The sequence below is a fragment of the Zeugodacus cucurbitae genome, chromosome 4, assembly GCF_028554725.1.
Source record: "Zeugodacus cucurbitae isolate PBARC_wt_2022May chromosome 4, idZeuCucr1.2, whole genome shotgun sequence".
NCBI classification, from domain to species: Eukaryota; Metazoa; Arthropoda; class Insecta; order Diptera; family Tephritidae; genus Zeugodacus; species Zeugodacus cucurbitae.
The window spans coordinates 22,931,997-22,954,641 of NC_071669.1; the positions used below are offsets into that span (position 1 = coordinate 22,931,997).

At 34.1% G+C, this 22,645-nt stretch overlaps 1 protein-coding gene across 2 annotated transcripts in view; it reads right to left on the reverse strand.

The window, feature by feature from the left end:
* Positions 1-22,645, reverse strand: part of LOC105214585 (uncharacterized) — a 147,999-nt gene that overhangs the window by 94,166 nt on the left and 31,188 nt on the right. For both annotated transcript variants that reach the window (XM_054229167.1, XM_054229166.1), the window contains exon 2: positions 2,001-2,051. The gene's annotated coding sequence lies outside the window, so the exon portion shown is untranslated. The remainder of the gene's footprint in view (positions 1-2,000; positions 2,052-22,645) is intronic.

A 22,645-nucleotide genomic window follows, 5' to 3' on the forward strand; every position in this document is an offset into this window, starting at 1 on the left:
AACTTTATTTATGGCTTAGTTATGATACTGTATAAGTTTTCGGTTTTCGCCATTTTGTGGGCGTGGCAGTGGACCGATTTGCCCATCTTCGAAAGCAACCTCCTCAGGGTGCCAAGGAATAAGTATTCCAAGTTTCATTAAGATATCTTAATTTTTACTTAAGTTATCGCTTGCACGGGCAGACGGACGGACAAACGGACGGACAGACATCCGGATTTCGACTCCACTCGTCATCCTGATCATTTATATATATATAACCCGATATCTAACTCTTTTATTTCTTGCTGACACAAACAACTGTTATGTGAACAAAACTATAAGACTTTGTGCAACATGTTGCGAGAGTGTAAAAATAAGTGACTTCTGATTAACCTTAAGAGGTTGCTAAATGGAGATTACGTTATCTTTTAACAACTAGATCACTCATTATTTCAAAATTTATTTTTTGTGAGTAAGTTAATTCTTCTATCTTAACGTATAGTTGAACTTTCATAACTTTTTCTCGAATTTTTGAATTGGCAATAGAAGTCAAATCTCCCACAAATTACCTTCCATTAATTGAACCCTCTCTAACTAGAAGTTTTTGTTTTGTGGATTATGGTGATTCGTGTTAAAGATGTTTAACTGTATTTTTAAAAGGATGCAGAACTGTGAAAGAAAAATAATATATAAAAGTAATTTTCTGATGATTTTGTGTTAATAATTATTGTTGTAAGAAATTTTTTCAAAAATTTAGTACTTCAAAGTCAAAAATATAAAAGATTTGTAATTTACCATTTTTTTACGAATGCAATGAAGCGCTATAAGTTCATCATGATTGGACCTAAGCCCTTGTATAGTACCAGAAGTGCAGTAAGAATTGGGAAGGACCTCTCCGAACCGTTCGGTAACAAACGAGGTTTCTTTATCATGTGATTTATTTAACCTGATGCTTTAGAAAATATTGCTGACATATGGAGATGATATCGATATGGTTAGTCTTAACAGCCGCGCTCTTAGTTCCGCTTCATTCAAGACGACACTAGGAGTTTTCGAGGAAAATGTTTAGGATGATTTATGGACTGAAAATTATTTTCAACTGTGAAAATTTGTTAAAACAATTTATCTCGACTTGAAATGTTTTGGCGTTTAAGCTGTTTACATAAATGTCAACTAGATAAGTTATACTATATAATTAAAGGGAAACCTGCTAAAATAAGTTGTTTCGTCAAAAGGCTACACAAATTATTTTAACGATTTTGGATTGGGTTTCAAACTTAAGCTTTCTTCATTAACTTCACTTTTTACACATACAAAATGTCAACCAAAAATGCTCTCTGTGAATTAAGTCCAAGAATATTGCGCATAAAATAAGTCACACTGATTGCATAGCACCACAAAAACAACAACAACATAAGTATCCATTATTATGTAACTGCGGCATGGCAAAAGACCTATGATTATTGCTCTACTAATACTTTGGGTGTTTGGCAGATTAGCCAAAGCAAAGAGGCAAGGCATAGCCATGTACTTACATGTATTTAATTATTGTTGTTTTTGGCCCTTTATAAGTATGAAAGACTCGTTTAGCCACAGCCAAAAGCCTGGCGGTCATCATCTTCACCCAAAATTGCCAAAGTATTTCCATTAAGTTCGGCTAATTTAGGCGATCTCTTCTGTGCGGCGGGTTTGTATTAGTTTTGCTTGCGGCGCACAAAGTTGGGCTTGACTTTTTAACTGTCCCTAACGAAATACTGGCACGATTTAACTGACAAAGGATAACGATACAAGTTTGAGCATTCGACAAGAACTTTAACTATTATGTGGTGTGTGTATATGTATATGTTTATATTTAAGTCAATAAATGTATTGGCTTTGCGTAAAATGGATAATGTACTTTGTGCGGTTTTTGTGATTGAATTTTCGGAGAAAAAATCACTGTTTTAATTAGATTTGATTTCAGCGGTTTAATATTGCAATTAAATATTTCTACGAATTTAATAATTAAAATTTTGACTTACTAGATGTATGCATATCATTCACCGTAATTTAGTGCCTTTCGAAATGTGTTCCTGCAATGTATAAAAAAGTAATGATTAATAAAGAACAGTACAGTGTAACGCACATATAAAAAGCACAGTCTTGAGATAAATTTTTATATGTACAGCGAAAGAGCCTACAATTATTATGCCCTTAAATATAACTAAAAACTTAAACCATTCCAGTGCTTCTTTTATCTTTCTATTATAATATCCCAAGACATTTTCTTGAGAGGTAGGTTTCAAAATTTCAAAATTTGAAAGTTTTTTTTGTCTTACTAAATAGTGCAATGTGTTTAAAATATTATCCAAAAATATCAAATCAATCCTAGAAAAATTCTAATAGTTAGACCATTTGGACCCATCAGTCCAGCTCAGTTTCAATTTTAAAATTTAAACGTCAAAATTCAATTTTTTAAGTCGGTGGAACAGTTTTGGCAAGTTTAGCATACATTTTTGAAATAACATTATCTAGTTAATGAACGAAGGACTTTATTTTTTTATTTTTATTACAAGTTTATATATGCCGAAAATTTTACCAAAAATGTGAGTTTTTAGATTAATTTTTTTCTGTAAAGTTCTGTCAAAAATAAACATTTTAATATTTTCATTAATTTATCGATTTACTATCGAAATATTTTTGGTTTTTTGGTTTTAGATAAATCAATATTGAGTTATGAAATCCACAATCCCCAGCAAAAGTTTTTGTTTTGTACACATCATGAGTACAGGTATACCAGGTTACTCGTCCTGGGCAAATATGAATTTTCGAGAAAACTTGGAATACTTACTTTGATGATTGGTTGTAAAACATTCCTGTATACTTTTGAAAACATACTAACAGCTGCGCTTACATACATGTGAACAATTTGTTCATTTCACTACTCTCTAATATTTGGCGAATCGAAGAAAACTAATGTTATGATAAAATTTAAAATAAAATTTGGTGTCAAACGAAAAGCCTTGATATCGTACCAGAGTTATGATACCTTTTTAATGCTAAAATATTTCAAGTAGCTTGGATCGACTTAACATTTTAAGACAATAACTTTCCCGATATTAAAAATAAACTTTAAAAAGCCATATCATAAAAATAACTTTTATTTCTTCAGTCCATATACGAAAGCCAAGGATCTGAGTATATTTTCTCAAGAACGCTTTCCACTTTAAAGAACTCAAATTTACCGTATTGTTTCAGTTATTCACTACACATATGTATGTGCACATCTTACTTAAGACAACCGTATTGTTGCTCAATTAGAACACTTGTTGCAACAGTTGCAAAAATTTCGGGCCCAAATATCATACACACGATATGTATACATAGATTTGGTTATTTATATAAACATAATTTTGTAAATAGATAAATATATGTATGTACTTATACAGCATCTCTGAGAAGTAGCACATATAAAATATCGAACATCACTCGTCGCATAACTCAGACTTGCAGAATACTACTCTTCTTCTTCATAGCATATACCAACTTAATTATCGCCAACAATAAAGCGGCCGAGGAAAAGGCGAATAATGTTGATGCTCGTGGTGTCTACGTTGCTAATGATAGCACGAATGTGCCAACAGTGAATGGCTGGTTTTTGCTGACTGACAGACAGACAGACCAACAGACAGCTGATGGCCTTGAGAGTATCTTCAACACTTGTCGCGCACGTTCTTCAAGCGAATGGCGACACGATGATCGTTAACAAGACTTATTTTAGTAAAATTGAGAATGTGTGCGTTAGTGTTGCTAATTGCTGTGAACATTGTCTTTAAATGCATGTGAGTGGAATGATAATTGTAATCAAGGTGAAATCATTTTCGAGGTCATATTGAAAGTGGAGTGTAATTAATTGTATATGCACTTGTGTTTTGCGGCTCATTGGTTGAGATAAATAATATATTAGTGTGGGTTATTTTGTAATATGTGGCAACAACAGCGGAAGGGAATTAAATATGCTTCAGGATTTGAGAGAGTGCAAGGAGTTGTGTGTTTAAAGTGACTTTTGTTGTTGTGGTAGAGTGGATTGTGGGTGGTTAAATGCTTTAATGTGACACTTTCCTTGCGTGAAAATGCTGAAAGGGTATATTTATGAACATTTTATTTAAAAAATATGTATTTTATAAGATCATTAATGAGACTCATTGACCATTTGTTTTACCCTAGCAAGTTTTTATGGTGTTTGAATTTCATATTTTTGCCTTAAATATATGTATATTATACTAAAACATTTTTCGAAAATAATTCTTTTATCAAAATTATAATATTATTTACTTCATTCGAAGTTATTATTTGAAATAAAGTAACCTTCAGTCGCGAAAGTCCGCAAAAGGAAGCAAGTGAATCGCATTTAATTGAATAAATCATGCTCAGCAAAAATATTTTCTTATACTACTCAACAGTCTCACAGACTTTTCATTCCCTCTTTTCAACTTTAAATAATGCGCTGTATTTATTTTCACTACACTTTCCTGCGTTCTCAGCGATTTCAGCTGCAGTTTTGTTGCTTTCACTGTGTCGAATGTACGCAAACTTTCTTCCCATTTCTTATTTATTTGCGCTCCATAGTAACAGTAAGCATGTAACAACAACAACAACGCAGGCATAGGACAACAATGGTGCTTCTCAGTTGTGCACTGCTTGGGTCCATCAATGTCTGGCTTGCTGTTTGTCAACACAATTTTTACGACACTTGCACTTCGTTTGTACGCCTTAAATGTTGCGTATACACCATGTAGCACCCACTCGAAATCAACAATGCAGCGCAGATTTATCAACGAAATAACTATAAAGAAGCGAAATAGCAATGGCATTTTAAACATTCGCGTTACTTTAATACTTCAAGATAATGTGTGTTTAATCGCTTTAAACATTTTGGGGCGACTTGTTGCATATTTGCGAAGTGCTATTATTGCTAAATCGTTATGAGTTGGCAAGTTCAATAAGCAGCACAATAAAAAGCAGCCACCAAAGTGCCATAGATACTTTTGTTTTGTAGCGAAAAAGTTTCACCACAAAAAAAGCGAAAAACCAAAAAATATATATTTTCCCCATATACATATTCTAGGGAGAGAGTTTGAAATAAATAATGCTGCGCATGGGAAATGACAGCTTAGCGAGCAGCGCTCTGGTGCTTTTGCATGCGGTTTTCATATTTTTTTTTTTGCAGCAATTTTGGATTTTCCTCTTTATGCGGCGGATATTGCAAAAGTTTCCAGTCAACCGCAATGAAATTAGTGAGCGCACATGACTTAATGGTTCTCATAAAATTTTAAATTTATGCACGAGAAATGTGCCAAAGCAGGCATAATAAATTATTTGAAGCAGACCAGTGATAATTGCAAATAAAATTAATTAAATTGAGGCAAATTAAGAAGAAGGCGACACAGATAATTATATAATGTATTGAAATTTGATATTTTGAAGTAATCAAAATGAACAGAAACACTGTTTGTAAATGAAGGTTTAAAAATTGTTTAGCAAAGTTGCCACCTAATTAAAATAGTTTGTACAATTAAGCTAGTAATAACTGAGTAAGTGAGGTAAAGAGAGGTAGTTGTTTTTCAATATCGTTTTGTGCAAAAACTTATGGCGCTCTTGAAAAGTTCCAAGAAGATCCGACATTTTCGAACCAAATTCTGCTCCGCGATGAGGCCTATTTCTGTTTTTGGGTATGTAAATAAGCTAAATTGCTGCATTTTGGACGAAGAGCAACCTGGAGAAATTCAGGACCTGCCATTTCAAGCAGAAAAAAACACGGTTTGGTGTGGTTTGTGGGCCGGTGGAATCATCGGTCCATATTTCTCCAAAAGTGATGACGGTGAGAACGTAACTGTCATTGGCGATCGTTAACGCGCCATGATAACCGACAATTTAATGCGACATTTGGTCTCAACAAAACGGCTCCACACATCCAATCAATCAATGGGTTTATAGAGAGAACATTTCGGTGAGCAGATAATTTTACATTTTGAGACGTTCGATTAGCCACCAAGATCGTGTGACCGTTAGACTATTTCCTGTGGGGATAAAGTCTAAATAGGCCTTGGTGCAAAACATCACAGTTACCAGTCGAAATCCTCGAACGTGTCATCGAAAATTGCCGCGGCCAACATTTGAAAGAGATAATCTTCAAAAAATAAATGCCAAAGAATGTTCTTTCAAATGAATTCAATAATACAATATGGTACGAAACTAAATACCCCTCAGAAGGCATTTGCTGGAAATGTTTTTAGAAAGAATTGCCACATTTTAAGTTTTTTTATTAAATTAAATTAATAATATAAGAAAAATAATTATAATATGAGTATCAAAGTAAACAGTTTTTAGACGGATTACCACCAGAATTTATTTAAAAAATAGTTACCACCTGTTAGCAAAATTTAATTTAACTCTATAATTAACAAATAATAACAATATTGACAACAACTGCACTAGGCTCTAATTCAAAATATTTTTGAAATCCTTCCACCTTCATAATATTATTTATGAAATTGAATTGATATTGGAATCATAAAAATAGTTGACAAATTATGAAAGACTTTCCACCTCTTTGAAATAGTTAATTTACACAAAGAGATCAAATCAAGTAAAATTTACAAAATTGTTTTTATTTCAGTAGGTTTGACAAGGTCTTTCGGTGTAAATATTCTTTAAGAGTTGCCACTTTTTTAATCTTTTTATAAGATTTAGTTGTTACAAAGCGAGTTTAATAATTATTTCTGTCGAAAATATTTTAAAGTGAATTGTATGCTACTCTTGATGGGCCACTATATATATTTAATTTAACTCAACTAATTCAATGACAATATAATTTCTGAGAGATTTCAACAAGAAACGTAATGCTCAAATACTAACTAAACCATTTGACGTGAATAATGTCAGCGAAATTAAACTTTACGGTCCTTGCAAAATGGATTTTAATATATTTAAGTCTCCGCATATCACCAAATTTTAGCCATACTCTCGCAATGAGCTAGCGTAAAATGTTTCTTGTGTCTCTTTAAAGTCCTTGACACCATGAAAGCGCAATAAAAATTCCGAGAGCGACAAATATTTTTAGTGGGTGTGCAATAAAAACTGAGAGGGCGGGCCAGCTCGTAAAAATGGGTAGACAGTTTCCACTATTTAGTGTTTTCTGTGGCAATAGGAGTTGGAGCTTTCATACATTTACTGACACTCATTGGTTTATGTGGGTATTAGTACTATAACAGTAAACGCATTTGACATAGATACATGTACATAGAGATATGTGCATAGCAAATCAGTCATTCACCAAAAAGTAACGTCAATTCATACAAGTATGTGGCAATCCGAACATTAACAAGGACATGCTTTTACTTTTATTGAAATAGCTTCTTTGCAGCGTCTTCATGTGGGAGAATACGTCTTTCGATGACGAAAAATCCGGTGTGATTGCAAGGCTAGTATGCGAATAAAAATTTATGGTAGATACCAAACAGTTGGGTGGGTCACGCTCTTGCACAATAATTTCCAATATATTTATCAAATAAGAAGAATTTATTTTTGTGTATTGCACAATTTTTAGAAACATAGTTGCATATATTAAATAAGAATGTCAAAAAGTCTCAAATATCTAGATAAATAACAAAATACGTTGATATGTATACTCGTATAGTGAAGCTTCGCTTCAATATTTCCTAAACTCAAGAGGAAGGAGGACTTTTTCTACTTTTCCGTTAGTAGAAATTCTTTTGGAGAACTTGAAAACCTATCAGAACATATGAAATAGCATTGTGCTATTTTAACGCGGTTACTTGTAATCATCTCACAAATGTATAATAGCCAATAAATATTTAAATATCGTAGCAGAGTTCGCTATAGAAATTATTATTTAAGCAAGGTAGACCGGACCGCATCGTATTCGGATAAACTCATGTAAGTTAACACCACCAATAATATAAATTGAACTAATAGGAAAATATCTCCAACATGTCATTGGCACATTGACTATTAAGAATCGATACTTGCCATATATGGTCCACCTTAAGTGGACTAAAGCTACATATTTTATGTTGTTAGATTAACCTTTGTACATAGACTTAAGAATTTAAATACCGTGTTAACCCAAGTATGTACTTTCTATATGTAGTTTATATAATTGACGATCACACCCGGAGACCTTCCGCCAAACGCCGAAAAATCAATTTGTATTGCAAAAACTGTCAATAAGTTCCTTAACCAATTTTAGGTAAATAGATCAAGTACACATATCTACCTGTCTGTCTATAAATAGCTTCTACGTTCCCCGACTCATAGAAATATTTTAATTTATTTTACAATAATTTATTATTAGTATAAAAAGGCCAGCATACATATAAATTATTATCAATTACATATTTTGTTGAAGGTACAAACGCAAATTTCAGTTTCAAATACACTTTATCTCTAGAGGTTGGTGATACAACTGAAATAAGACTGTTAGTTGCACTTTTTTACTTATTAAAATTATTCTTGTTGAACTGTTATAGTGGTACATAGGTCCTGGTCTTAGCTTTAGCGAAGTATAAATATTAATAAAGACGAAGCTTTACCGATGCTCCCGGCAATGTCAAACCATCAGCCATTTCCGGAAATATAACTATTTTTAAAAATTTAGAATTTATATTTTTTTGATAATATCCCCAATAATATTGGAAAAATTAAAAGAAGATAACATCGAGCAATAAAATAATTTAAAATTTAATATATTTCAATTATTATCGTTATTTCATAACATGTATAGACATCAAAATTGTACTGGTCACCAGTAAAGTTCATTTAGTTCTAGTAATTTAGTACATCTATATATGCAATAAAAATTGGGGTATCTCATCCGAGCCTGTTGCTTCCTTTTTTTTTGGGGGGTCCCAAACCCTACACACAACCGCATAAGCGGGACAAGACGAAATATCTCCTGTCATCAAACAAACAGTCAGCGCACTCGCGTCTTGGCTCCCACGTCACTGTTGACAGTCATAACTTTGAAGTTGTAGTTTCGTCCATCTGGAAACCAGCATTAACAGCAATAACAATGTGTGCTTGGAAATCCAACGCAGAATCACTCTTCCCAACATTTCTACTGAGTAGGCAATTGAAAAGAAAATACCGCTCTCGACGAACAAAAACTAAACTCTACAAGTCCCTCATCATTCCCGTCCTACTTTATGGTGCAGAAGCGTGGACGATGTCAACATACGATGAGACGATATTGGGGTTTTCTAGAGAAAGGTTTTGCGCAAGATTTATGGTCCCTTAAACATTGGCAACGATGGAACGATGAGCTGTAAGATTTATACGAAGACACTGACATAGTTCAGCAAGTAAAAGACAGCGGCTATGCTGGCTAGGTCATGTTGTACGGATGGACGAAAATGCCCCAGCTCTGAATGTGTTCGATGCAGTCTGGCTGGTGGAAGCCGAGCAAGAGGAAGACCTTCACTCCGTTGGAAGTACCATGTGGAGAAGGACCTGGGGCTTCAAATTTTAACGTTCCATTCGTAACAGAGAGTTTTTAAAGAAGTGATAGCTCGAATGGATAGACAGGGAGGTACCTAGTCATAACGATATATATAATATCTATATAATATCCTATTTCTAACAAAACTATTTATTTCATGATTTCTTCATTTAATAAAATTGTCTAATCATGCCTTAATTATTAAAATGGAAGACCTTCTACGTTCAAGTACTTGTAGCTAATGCATTTAGCGAAATCTGAGCACACAATTTGTCAGCATAAAATTTTAAGAGATTTTCTCTACTAAATTATTTACGAAGACAGCAAAGTGCTGAGCAGCAATATTTATTATTAAAATAACCAAAATTAATAACTATATGTAGGCTAATAACTTGACGAGGTCGTTAGAGCGCGACAGCAGCCATCCGGTATATGCTTACAAACATATGTACAACGGATTTGAGTGTGTGCTAAACGCGAGCAAAAGGGAAGCGCCAGCTGTTCTAGAGCGCAGCACGTATGCGAATTTTTTAAACTGTCGGATTTGTCGCATCCTCTGACATTTTGAAGCGCGCGACACGATGACAAGCAGCGCTTGCTAAGCGCCACAACAAAACAACTCAGAGTGAAGAGAGCAAATTGTAGCTGGATGACGACAGTGTTTTATGTTTTATGCTGTATAAATGGGTGCTTAAAGTCTGCTGAACTCGCATTGCAGCGCATTTATAAATATTATATAATATATGCAGCGCACACACACACACGCACCAACATAAATATGTTTATGTGATTTCATAACAACTACATATGCTCTGAGCATAATTTTCCGCCCACTAAGCTGGCAGCTTAGCGGAACCTTTCGCTCGAAACAACTTTGCAAATTTGTTATTCTTCAATAAAACACACACACGTGAATGCATATGTGTACCAGCTAAGTGTGGTTTTGTGTGTGTGAACACTCAAAAATCTGCATATAACGCTCGGCTGCTGACATTCTTCGTGCGCTTGTGTGTGTGTTGGTGTATGGCATTTGCGAAATTTGCTGCGTGCAGGTGGATCAGCGGATTGCGTAGGAGCGATATAAACTTTTCAGGCACTCGACAGCAAGTACACCACACACACTCATACAAGCTCGCACCAGCGAAGGCAGCAACCAAAAAGCGAATTTTCAAAAAATTCAGTTAAGCAACGCGGCACTTTGGTGGCATGCCAACAACAACAACAAACAGTTGTGGGTAGCAAGTTATGAGGATTCACGTGAATTTCAACAACAACAATTCGAATTTGTTGTGTATGGTTATAAGCATCTTTGTATTTGTTGTTGCATTCGTGCGTGCGTGCCTCTCTGTTGTTTACTTGCTTATGCCACGCCTGCAAGTGTAACTAATGCAGCACAGCCATGACATTGTTTTACTTTTCAAATAAATTATTTGCATTCTCCAAGGCGAGCGTCTGTGGCATCGTCTGCCATCGTGGCATATACATATCTACATATATATATGTTTGTGTATGTGTGTTGGTTTGTTATGTGTCATTTTGTTATTTTCTTATTCGTTTATTTATTTTAGCACGCATTGTTGTTGTTGTTGTTGCTTGTTCTTTGTCTTAGTTGCCGTCGTCGTGATGGGTGAAAGTTTTCAATTTCCTCGTGCTTGCGTGTTGCAAACAATTTTTTCGGTGGTTCACATGTAACCTTGATTTATTACAATTCATATTTGTTGCGATAAAAGTTTCATTGTTTTACTTTGCGGCGAATTTTATCAGCGCATAGATTTTAAATTTTTTAAATGGTAAATTTCTGAGAATTTTAATGAAAGGTAAATACAGAGATATAGTACTTCAGTGGATGTACATATGTGAGATTTAAAACAGGCACTCTGGTAGAACTAACAGCGAAAGAATTAAAAAAAATTTTATTTCTAGAAAATTTTAATTTAAAAATTTAATATTAGAAAATTATTTTTCGGTTGTCATATGCTAGGAATGATATGATTGACTTGCGATATCTATTTATTATAGATTTCCATATATAAATTGCTTAAAATATTGCAAAGTTTACTATGTACCTCAGAGCATATTTCATTTGCTTCCAATTTTATGATACTAAGATTTACTATCGCTCTTTTGCTGTCTCGCTCTAAATGCTGTCGAAAAAAGATTTGATTACTTCTCTGTATATATTCTGTGTATATCGCTCACTTACTTGAATAGTGTCACAACTCAAAAAAGTCGATTTTTCAGGAGAGCGGTTTAAAGTTTTCAATTGTCTCTTATTAAGCAAATATAGAAAAATTCCATCAGTTTATTGACAAATCTAGTGGCCTGTAATATATTAAATACATTGTTGAGCAGAAATGGACCAAGTAAAGTGTACTAATGATTTTCCTTGGGCATAAATGTGACCCATTTTGAATTATGTCGTTATTTGTGAAAAATATAATTCAATTTCGCCGTCATAAGTCAAATGTGTCGTTTTTGGTGAAAAAAAGCAATATGAAAAATTTAATTACTTTTCACCAATATCGTTGTAACACAAAATATGTCTCACTTTCAGATAAAAATACATGCCTAATACTGGCACAACTGTGAAGTGTCGTTATTGTAGTTAAAAAATAATCCAACATAACATGTTTAATAACGGCACATTCTTATTTCACCGCTTATTTTTCTGCGCATCGGAATGAAATTTTCATACAATATGGACGCTGAAATTGCGCACATTTATGCATACTCAACTCAAAAATCTTGTTTTTTGAGTTGTGACACTATTCATGTAAATGAGCGATATATTTGGGGGATGGGGTCATATGTAGAAATTCACGTAAGTGAGGAAAGTTTCATGACCATTCACTTGGAAGTGGCCAGGAACGATACTTTTACATATGACTCAAGCAGCTCACGACTTCCGGTTTTAGACCAAGTATCCCCTGGGTAGCCAACAGACATCCGTTTGAAGGCGAACTAAAGTGAGAAGGCGAAGCCCGCTTCTGCGGTTGTGCGTGGGGTTTGGGCCCCACCACATAAAAAACCTCATCAATGAAAAAAACAATCAGAGCCTCGGAAGAGAAACCCCCCTTTTGTTGACGACCCCTACAAACGTATAAAGGATCTCGATGATATTGATATCATCGGAAGCAACAACCGCGCCGTTTGCTCTGCTTTTTCCAGACTAGATAAAGGAGTGAAGCGTATGGGTCTGGTGGTGAGTGAGGACAAGACGAAATATCTCCTGCCATCAAACAAACAGTCAGCGCATTCGCGTCTTGGCTCCCACTGTCATAACTTTGAAGTAGTAGATAGTTTCGTCTACTTGGGGACCAGCGTTAACAACACCAACAATGTCAGCCTTGAAATCCAACGCAAAATCACTCTTGCCAACAGGTGTTACTTTGGACTGAGTAGGCAATTGCAAAGTAAAGTCCTCTCTCGACGAACAAAAATCAAACTCTACAAGTCGCTCATTATTCCCGTCCTGATGTATGACGCCGAAGCGTGGACGATGACAACATCCGATGAGACGACTTTTGGGGTTTTCAAGTGGAAGGTTTTGCGTAAGATTTATGGTCCTCTGAACATTGACAACGCCGAATACCGCAGACGATGGAACGATGAGCTGTACGATTTATACGACGACATTGACATAGTTCAGCGATTAAAAAGACAGCGGCTACGCTGGCTAGGTCATGTTGTACGGATGGAAGAAAACACTCCAGCTCTGAAAGTATTCGATGCAGTACCCGCTGGAGGAAGCCGCGGAAGAGGACGACCTCCACTCCGGTGGAAAGACCAAGTGCAAAGTGACCTGGCTTTACTTTTGTTTCCTGTTGGCGCCAAAAAGCGAAAAGGAGGAACGAGTGGCGCGCTTTGGTGGATTCGGCTATAATCGCTTAAAGCGGTTTCTACGCCAAATATATATATATACATATATATTTATCATAAATATAATATAGACCTAGGTATTACTCGGCCTTGGCTTCGGCCAGTATTGGCACTAGCATCGGCAACAGCCATATTTGAAATTACATGAAATTATTTCGCATTTCACTTAAATTATTACGTTTTGACTTTTAATTTTAAAGCCTAAAATATAAATTCTTCTGTTCACCTTGTAAACCTTGGTTTGACTCATATTTGACTGAAGCAATCATTCCTCGCGGTAATAATATAAAGTCTAGTATAAAGAACTCCTTTAGTTTTACTTTAGATTATACGTTTTATTTAACATTCATTTAGAATGTTCTGATTTTGTTTTGAAAGAGATTGAAAACAATTTTACTTTTATAGAAACCCTAGTTTTCGTTCGTATTGTTGTGATTCGACTTTGACATCATTTGACATTTTCATTACAGAACCACTTTTCTCAACAGTAACCATCCGACAGGATTCTTCTTCTTCTTCTTGACTGGCATAGACACCGCTTACGGGGTTATAGCCGAGTCCACAACAGCGCGCCACGTATCCCTCCTTCTGCCAGTTTGGCGCCAATTGATTATACCAAGCGAAGCCAGGTCCCTCTCCACCTGGTCCTTCCATCAGAGCGGAGGTCTCCCTCTTCCTCGGCTTCCACCAGCGGGTACTGCATCGAATACTTTCAGAGCTGGAGCACTTTAATCCATTCGAACAACATGACCTAGCCAGCGTAGCCGCTGTCTTTTTATTCGCTGGACTATGTCTATGTCGTCGAATAACACATACAGCTCATCATTCCATCGTCTGCGGTATTCGCCGTTGCCAATGTTTAAGGGACCATAAATATTCCGCAAAACCTTTCTTTCGAAAACTCCTAGTGCCGTCTCATCCGACAGGATTGACAGATAGAAATTCGAACCATGGTATAGACTCCTCAATCAATGACATGACATAAACTCCAATCAAAAATACTGATCGCACTTATACAACGCGAGATACAAATCATTAAATCCACCTATTGGAAAAAAAACATTTATTTTTACCAGACCAACTATTTTCGAATATTGCTGACTCTATAACTATCTTGGGTATAACGCGAATTATAATAATAAGTTATTTAATTTTGAATATTATTAAATTTTATTATATCATCGATCGACATATAAGAGCGGGTATTGCCATTACAAACATTATTGGAACAATTACAATTAAACAATTGGCAGTTGTACAGATAGTGAATTTCAAGAAATAGACCTTAAACTGAAAGTTATACTAGACTAATATATTTTTGGGTTCGTTATGTCTACTGTTTATGCTGAGGAAACAATTATCAACTAGCAGTAACCATTTGGAAACCATTATTCTGAATAATAGAAATAGAGAGAGTATAGGACCCTGTAACGCTATCAACATGCCTGAAATTATATTTTTCACTATAATCCATGAAATTGGAGGATTAATATACTATATTTCTTTACTCTTTTGTGTTTTTTTGAAGTAAATGTAATTTACAATTAAATAAAATTGTTTTCTTCTCTTCATTTTCGACATACATAAACAATATTTTTAAGGAAATATTTAGTAAGCAACGTTTTCTTTTGAAAAACTTACATTTAAATATTCAATTTACTTTAAAAGTAAAAATACATGGTTATATTATGATTTAGGCATCCACGCAGTTGTTGTAAAAATACTTCCTTTTGCTAAATGTCAGCAAAGAAAAGCACAAAACACTTGGTGAAACCCCTTTTTTAGTTCAAGAGGAAAGAAGAATGACCAAAAACAGGCCTTTTATACTGAATAAAGCAAAATGAACAATTTCCTTCTCTATCAAAGAACTTTTTGCTGAAACTGAGGTTAGAAAAACTTATGAAATCTATCATAAATATATATACAAATTCTAATGAGAAAAACTCACAAGATGACAGCATTTGAAAGGCCTTCATACTATTATTAAATTTTCCCAGCTATTCCATATTGAAGTTAGACTAGCAAAAAAACGCAAGACGCAGCTGTCGCAACAAGACACCCACATATGTACTTATATATATGTATAGTTATATACACAAGTATGCACCCTGCTCTTATGAAAGTTTTATTAACAGTTAAGTTTTTGAAAAGGCATTGTTGCAAAAGGTTGCGCAGTAAAAACGTGCAGCAAGCAGCGAGAAATAAATTTATAAAGCAGCGCACACCAGCACAGTGAGCACAGGAAGGCAGTCAGTCGAAGCGGAAGTTGGCACCGGAAGACGCTTGTCATTTGTATTGCGCAAACTTTGTGTCACAGCTTTTGCCCCGCACTCAAAGAGTGGCTGAGAGTAACGGCAGCCGCCGCCACCGCCACTGTCAGTGCTGTTGACACGACACTATCAGGCCAGCTGCGTTGCCACCGAAGGAAATGGCAGAAAAACGCAACCAACTTTTTGACAAGTCAAGTGCAAGTTGCACGCAGCGACGTGAAGTTCCGTGCGCTGCAAATTCGTCTGCGCGCATGCAGGTGATGTGCGCGCGATTGCTGGTGCGGGGAGAGAGAGAGGAGCGGAAGGCGGTGCACAACTAACGGCAATTGCTTTTTAATGTGCGTCATTTGCAGCAAGTGTTTCGCTTGCCCCTGCAGCCTGTTGCATTCTTCAGCTGTTGTGTACTCAGTTTCTTGTTTACTCGCACTTTTTTTTTGCTTGGGCTTGTAGCCTTTTGTACAACTAATACAAAGCAGAAGTTTTGCATTATGCAGAAGAAGTGTAACATTTAACAGTTTTCTTAGAAGCAGTTGCACTCCTGACGCACTACACTGCGTATACGTAACATCGTAGCAACACTGATTGTGAATGCACGAAAATAACTTGTATTGTACTTGAAGTTTGGCAAAAAAAATTTAAAAAAATAACAATGGAACGTTAAACGTTAAAAAAAATTCAGAAAATAGATTCGTGAAATAATTCGCAGAATATGATGATGATGAATATGATCTTTGATTACAGTTGAAGTGTTTTCAAGTGAATTCATAATTTTGTGATTGCACAAGCTTTCCACCTTGTTCCAGCTAACGAGAACTGAGTGGAGTCAGCGTGTTTATAGATCTGTGAAATTCACCGAAGGATGTTTACCTTGCGCTAGACATCTGAGAAGAAATTGTTATTTGTCAGAAATGATACTTTGTACTACTGCCTATTTAATCAGAATCAGAATCTGTAAAGGAACTCAGCGAACTGTTTAATACCAAGTAAGGTTTTAGAGAGAGCGACTTTGTGCTAGTCATTGGACCATAGTTTTTCAAAACCGAACATGAAGAACTCAGTGCCTAAGGGTAATTTTTCACCGCAAATATCGATAAATCTCTCAGATATTTTAATTTAATTCAGAGACAATCTTTTTCATCCAATATATATAGTATAGCTCCCTTATACGGATTTTCAAACTCCGGTGGACTTTATCCTGCACATATCGGTTAATATGTGATATATCTTAGCAAAATTAATTGAGCGTATATCGATATTGAGCGTCTTGGATATAATGTACTTTGGTAGTGAAAATGAGTGAAACTGGTTCAGGAATTATCTCAGCCCTCATACACTATATATGATGATTTCCGTTATTCTAATGAACTTTATGCCGAATTTATGGGCCAAATTGTGTGTTATCTTAATAATATTGCATCAATAAATTGGTATAAAAAGCTCGGTTTCACCCGCACTTAGCCATTCATTACTTTTTTATTTACTAATATGGGAGAAGTCACGTTAAAAAGGATATTAGTCATAAATATAGAGAGAGGATGTTATTTTAATTGCTTTCAGGAACTTTTATTGGAAATGCAAATTAAACAGAAAAAAGAAGCTGGGAAAAGCCATAGTAAAATTTAACATAGATCTTTATTTTAAAATACAAAATCATATTAAAATTTATAGAAATTTTAGAAAGGATTGTTATATACATAATCGCGGATAGTGGAAAAATTTATTTTAAATCACGAGATTTAAGATCGCTATGGCTACTGATATTTAAGTGTATAGAATATGCAGATATGTCGATTTCAAAGTTATTTATGAATAAAAAATTATTATCAAGTCGATAAAGATCAAAATTTTATACTTTTATTAAGTTTAGTTCATTGTGTGTTTTTAATTTCATCTACTTGTATTCTTTGTGGTATGATTTTTTTCCATCTTTTTATTATTTTATAATATTTTGTTTGATTTTATGAAGTAATCACGTTTCTCTATATGAAATGCGCTGTTAGCTTCTTATCTTTATTTAAACATTTACTCTGATTCAGCCAATCCACATTCAAACCGCAGTGCTACTCAGTCAACCCTGCAATTAGAAGCTATTTTTCAAAAATTCAAAGTATTAATTAATTTTACTTTTATTTCTCAAATTAAATGCAAACTCATTTACCATTTTAATCTACTTTTAATATGTCCTGCAGATAAACTCTTTCATTGCAGTGCAAACAAATCAAATTACAAAATCTCTTACGTCCAACTGGCAAAGCTCTTGTCGCATTAACTGCAACTTGACTGCACAACCGACGAGGCAACTGCGATGCGACTTATCTGCACTTGGGCTGAATGGCGGCAAATCACATGATGCAGCATAAAACCAACACATTACCACATAATTACATACAATATATATGTATGTATATTCATATGCATTTGTGTGAGTACTGGTCTTTGTCTGTCTCGCAAATATCCTGTTAGCGCCAATCAAAATCCGCAAATCCATGTGCAATTGTCAACAGTTGGAAATGCTGTGGTGTCCAGCATATAATTCCGAAAACTGAGCACAAACGTACTCAGAGTTATCTACATATATATATGTATATATATACAAAAGCGTGTGCCAGTGAATGCACACAGGCAATTGCATGATTGCAGCATGTTAGTTGTAATATTACATAGTGCGTTGGTGGCAAGTGGCGAAATCGTGTAACGAGGTAATTGTAATATTTAGTTGCATGCAACAACAAAAGCTCTATTGTAATAAATCTGAGATAACGAACAGACAATGTGTAGATATATAGATATATGTTGTTTGCGAATGTGTGTTGTAATAATGGATGTTAACAATGTCATAACAGGAATGAAATATATATTTGGGAATGTGAAAGGTTCATACCGATTTAATCTAATTTTGACCACGGATCACAATGTTATCCATAAAACATAAAAACCGATATATTGGGGCTAAATTTCGACAATTTTTAAATGGAAGTTGACTTAAGTGAGAAGCATATTTGTTAAGCGCTAGCACTAGGATTAATTTCGATACCCTTAATGAATCTTGCTTGAATCTCTATAAAGTAAACAAATTGGGCTGGATTGGATGGGATTCTACCCGAAGGATATATGTATATTTATACTCTCGCAACAAAGTTGCTAAAGAGAGGATTATAGTTTTGTTCACATAACGGTATGTTGAAAACATATAAGGAGCTATAACTAAGCCATAAATTAACCTATAGTGAAATTTGGTATGAAGGATCGTACTATGAAGGGGCATATTTGGATGTAATTTTTTTTGTGTATTTTGTACATATCTTTCCAGAGTCCTTTCTTTTAGCTACGACTCCTCCATTTCAGAGGAAAACGGATTATAACCACGCCCACCTCCCACACAAAGGTTTGTTGAAAACTACTGAAAATGCTTTAACTCCGCAATGAAAACCACCAAAAACATTAAATTTCATTACAAAGATGGCACAGAAGCGCTGCAATCAAAATAGTATATACATTTTAAATGGGCGTGGTTCCGCCCACTTATGGGTCAAAAACCATATCCCTGAAACCACTCGACCTATTTCAATGAAATTCGGTTCATAATATCTTCCTGACTTCCCAATGATATGTTATGAAAGTAGTTCAAATCGGTTCACAACCACGCCTATTTCCCATATACCCGAACTTTGAAGTCCATCTGAATCGTTTACTTTACTATATGTAAAGTAAGCACTACTCAAGATATCGGAACAGAATTTTGCGAAAATACTGCATTTAAAGAGTGGCATCGCCCTTCTAAAAATCATCGAAATCGGTCAATAAGTTTTCAAGACCCTATATATCGAATATGAGGACCTTAGTGCTTCCAACAAATTTTTTACCGAAAATATCTTTCAGATATTTTTAAAAATTCAGAGGAAATATGTTTCTTCCAATAATATGTCTCCGTGCCAAAAATTAGTGAAATCGGGTCATAACTTCCCCTAGCTCCCATATACCTAATATTTTCAAACTTTCAATGGACTTTATACCGTATATATGACGAATATGTGGGTCAAATTGTTTGTTATATTAATAAAATTAAATAAATAAATTGTGAGAATGTAAAATATTCGGTAACACCCGAACTTAGCCATTCATTACTTGTTACTTTTAAGTCTGTCCGCCAAATCCCCCTAAAGGGATATAGTGATATATCTATACTGTTATTTGTAAACTGATTCTTATGTAAAAGTAACTTTATGTCCTTATTCTAGCCTTATAGAAGAACTGGGTCGATTTGTCCATACAATGATATCTATTTCTGATCTGTTAGCAATGTCTACATGCTATTATATAAAACAATTGTCTTTATATAGGATAAGCTCTAATATGTACTTATTCAAATGTATATGATATATTTGCAGGAGTTTTTGCTGAGAGCAAACTACTATTTTCTATAAGTATTCACATTTCTGAAGAATTCTCAAAAAAATTCAGAATATTTGTCTAATTCAAAATAAATCGATTTAGCGCTACTTATTTGGCTTATCCTTTCGCCATTATCTGTTGACCTTAACACCGAAGTATTTTAAATTTTTTTTTTTTTTAAATAATAAACATTGTATATTTGTACCTCTGTAAGCTTGTTGTTGCTTATGAAACGTGTTTATTCACAATATTAATTTGAAAAGGTCTGCTGCTTCTGCTGTTATGGCAGAGTTGTTTACAGGCTTGTTAGATATTTTTAGTAAGCAATTACCCGAAATATTGCCTTATTATAAAATAATTGGATACCTCATATCTTCACATCTTTATTTTATGCTATAATTGGGTGCAATTTACAAATATTTATCTTTTATAATAGATTTGAAATACTTTCAAGGGCAGATACAATTTCTTTGTAAAAATATTACTCACAACATACTGCGTTTGCTTAATTACTTAATGTGAATATTGAAACATTTTTTTATTATTTTATAGAGATATAAGAGGGTGATTTTACGATAAGAGGTAACTTGTGCGGCAATCAGCTTAAAGTATTGTTTTTGTCCTTTATGTTGCTATTTTTTTGAATGAATCACATTATGTTAATGCAGTGTATTAAATAACAGTACAACTTACGGCATAATTAACGCAATTTTTTCTGAAATTCCTTACAAAGTATCTCCCCTGGCTTGTCCCCTTGCTACTTTTTATTTAACTTTCGGACAATACATATATTTTTTGTATGAGATGCTAAACCTAAACTAAATTCAATCGGAAGTAAAATTAAATTAAAATTAAGTATTGTTAAATAAAAAACTATTTTGTTTTGTTTGTTTGTTTAAATTATTTTGTTTATTTCATATAATTATTAAAATTAACTTTTGTCCCGACTTTTTTATGTATCTACCCTGCCAAATTTTGTTTCGCTTGTACGACATAAATTCAAAGACGATCGCATTGAAAAAAGTGCTCATGGGCTCATTTCAGCCTGAAGTTAACAACACTCGTACTAATCGCGAAATCCGTCTGAGCGCTGTAGTTTTTTAGTTATTGCGCCCCGATCGTGCGGATTCGAAAACTGTTAAAAACTAGCTGTGTCAAATTTTTCTTACCGCTGGTGGGGGAAAATAAATGATAGTCTAGCTTTATTGAGAAATTATTTCATTCTGATTTTATTTTGGTTTTTTACTTACTTATATACAAATTTTAGAATTATCTTAAGAACTAATTATATATGTATGTGTGTATGTCTATATGTATATTTTATATGTTGCACGATAAGGGGTTATTTCAAATGCACACAAGCAATTGCCCAAATGTATTTTTATAACCAATAGGTTATCTTGTGCATACATATAAATGTGTTTGTTGAGTGTGTTGCGTCAAGTGACATATATATACAATTGTATAAACCTAAAACTTAAAATAAGAAAATGAATTGTAAAAGAAATATTAAATACTTGAACTTATATATACTGAATTATAAAATTTACATATGTACTTACCCTAAGAATTAATTATAATACCAATCTTTTACTTACCTTAATACTTACCTTAAAATTACTCTATTACAATTTTTAACGAAAGTTCGAAAATACAATTACGACTAGTTTAAGCCGTTAATTTAAGATTTAGGCTAAGCAATTCCTTAAAACGGAATAAAGAATGCTTCTTGTTTTAACCGTGAAACCGTACGCATGCGTTTGATTTTGACGGCTATTTTATATTTTCATTTAATACGGGCAATTAGGTTTTTTATATTAATCGCGCACCCCCTTATCTTTTCGTAATCGTAACTTTTCATTTCTCAAAAACGCTTGAGAATTTTCATGGCGCCCGAGCAGGGACTAAGTGCGTGAGCATAGTTTAAATTTTTAATAAAAGTGCTAAATTTTTCGTGACCAATTGCCTGTATAATACTTTTCGTTTATCGGCCTTCGGAGTGAAGTGAAAACAAGTAAAAATTAACATAACCAAACCTAAAAAAGAATATATAAGACTAAACTACAATAGTGTATATACATGAAGTGTGGTGAACATAAACCTAAACCTATAAAACCTAAAACGACAAAAAGAGTGCAATAGAGAATATTATATATAATACATAGTGCATAAAACAATATAATCACCAATCTGTGCAAGTAAAGGAAGACGTAAAAAAAAAAATACATATATACACATATATACAGACGTTTATGTCTTCAAATGTACATATGTACATCGAGTGCGTGAAGTGCTAAAAATACATAAAGAAACGAAAGTAGTGGTTAAAAAAAAAAAATAATAATAAAGAAAATAATAAAAACATATATACATAAAAGTGAAGTTGAGTGTCAGTGAAAAAGCATACTTACCAATACTTACCTATACTTACCAATAATTACCTCAACCTAAAGGAACAAAGAGAAAAAATAAGTGACGTGGGGCTTGTGTGCTGAAGTGCGAATATATGTACATCACTTTAATTAATCATCTACTTACCTTTACTTACCTACTTATACGCTAATACATAACAAAAAAAAAAGTATAAGTGATACATATTTACATATGTAAGTGCAAATCATTGTGA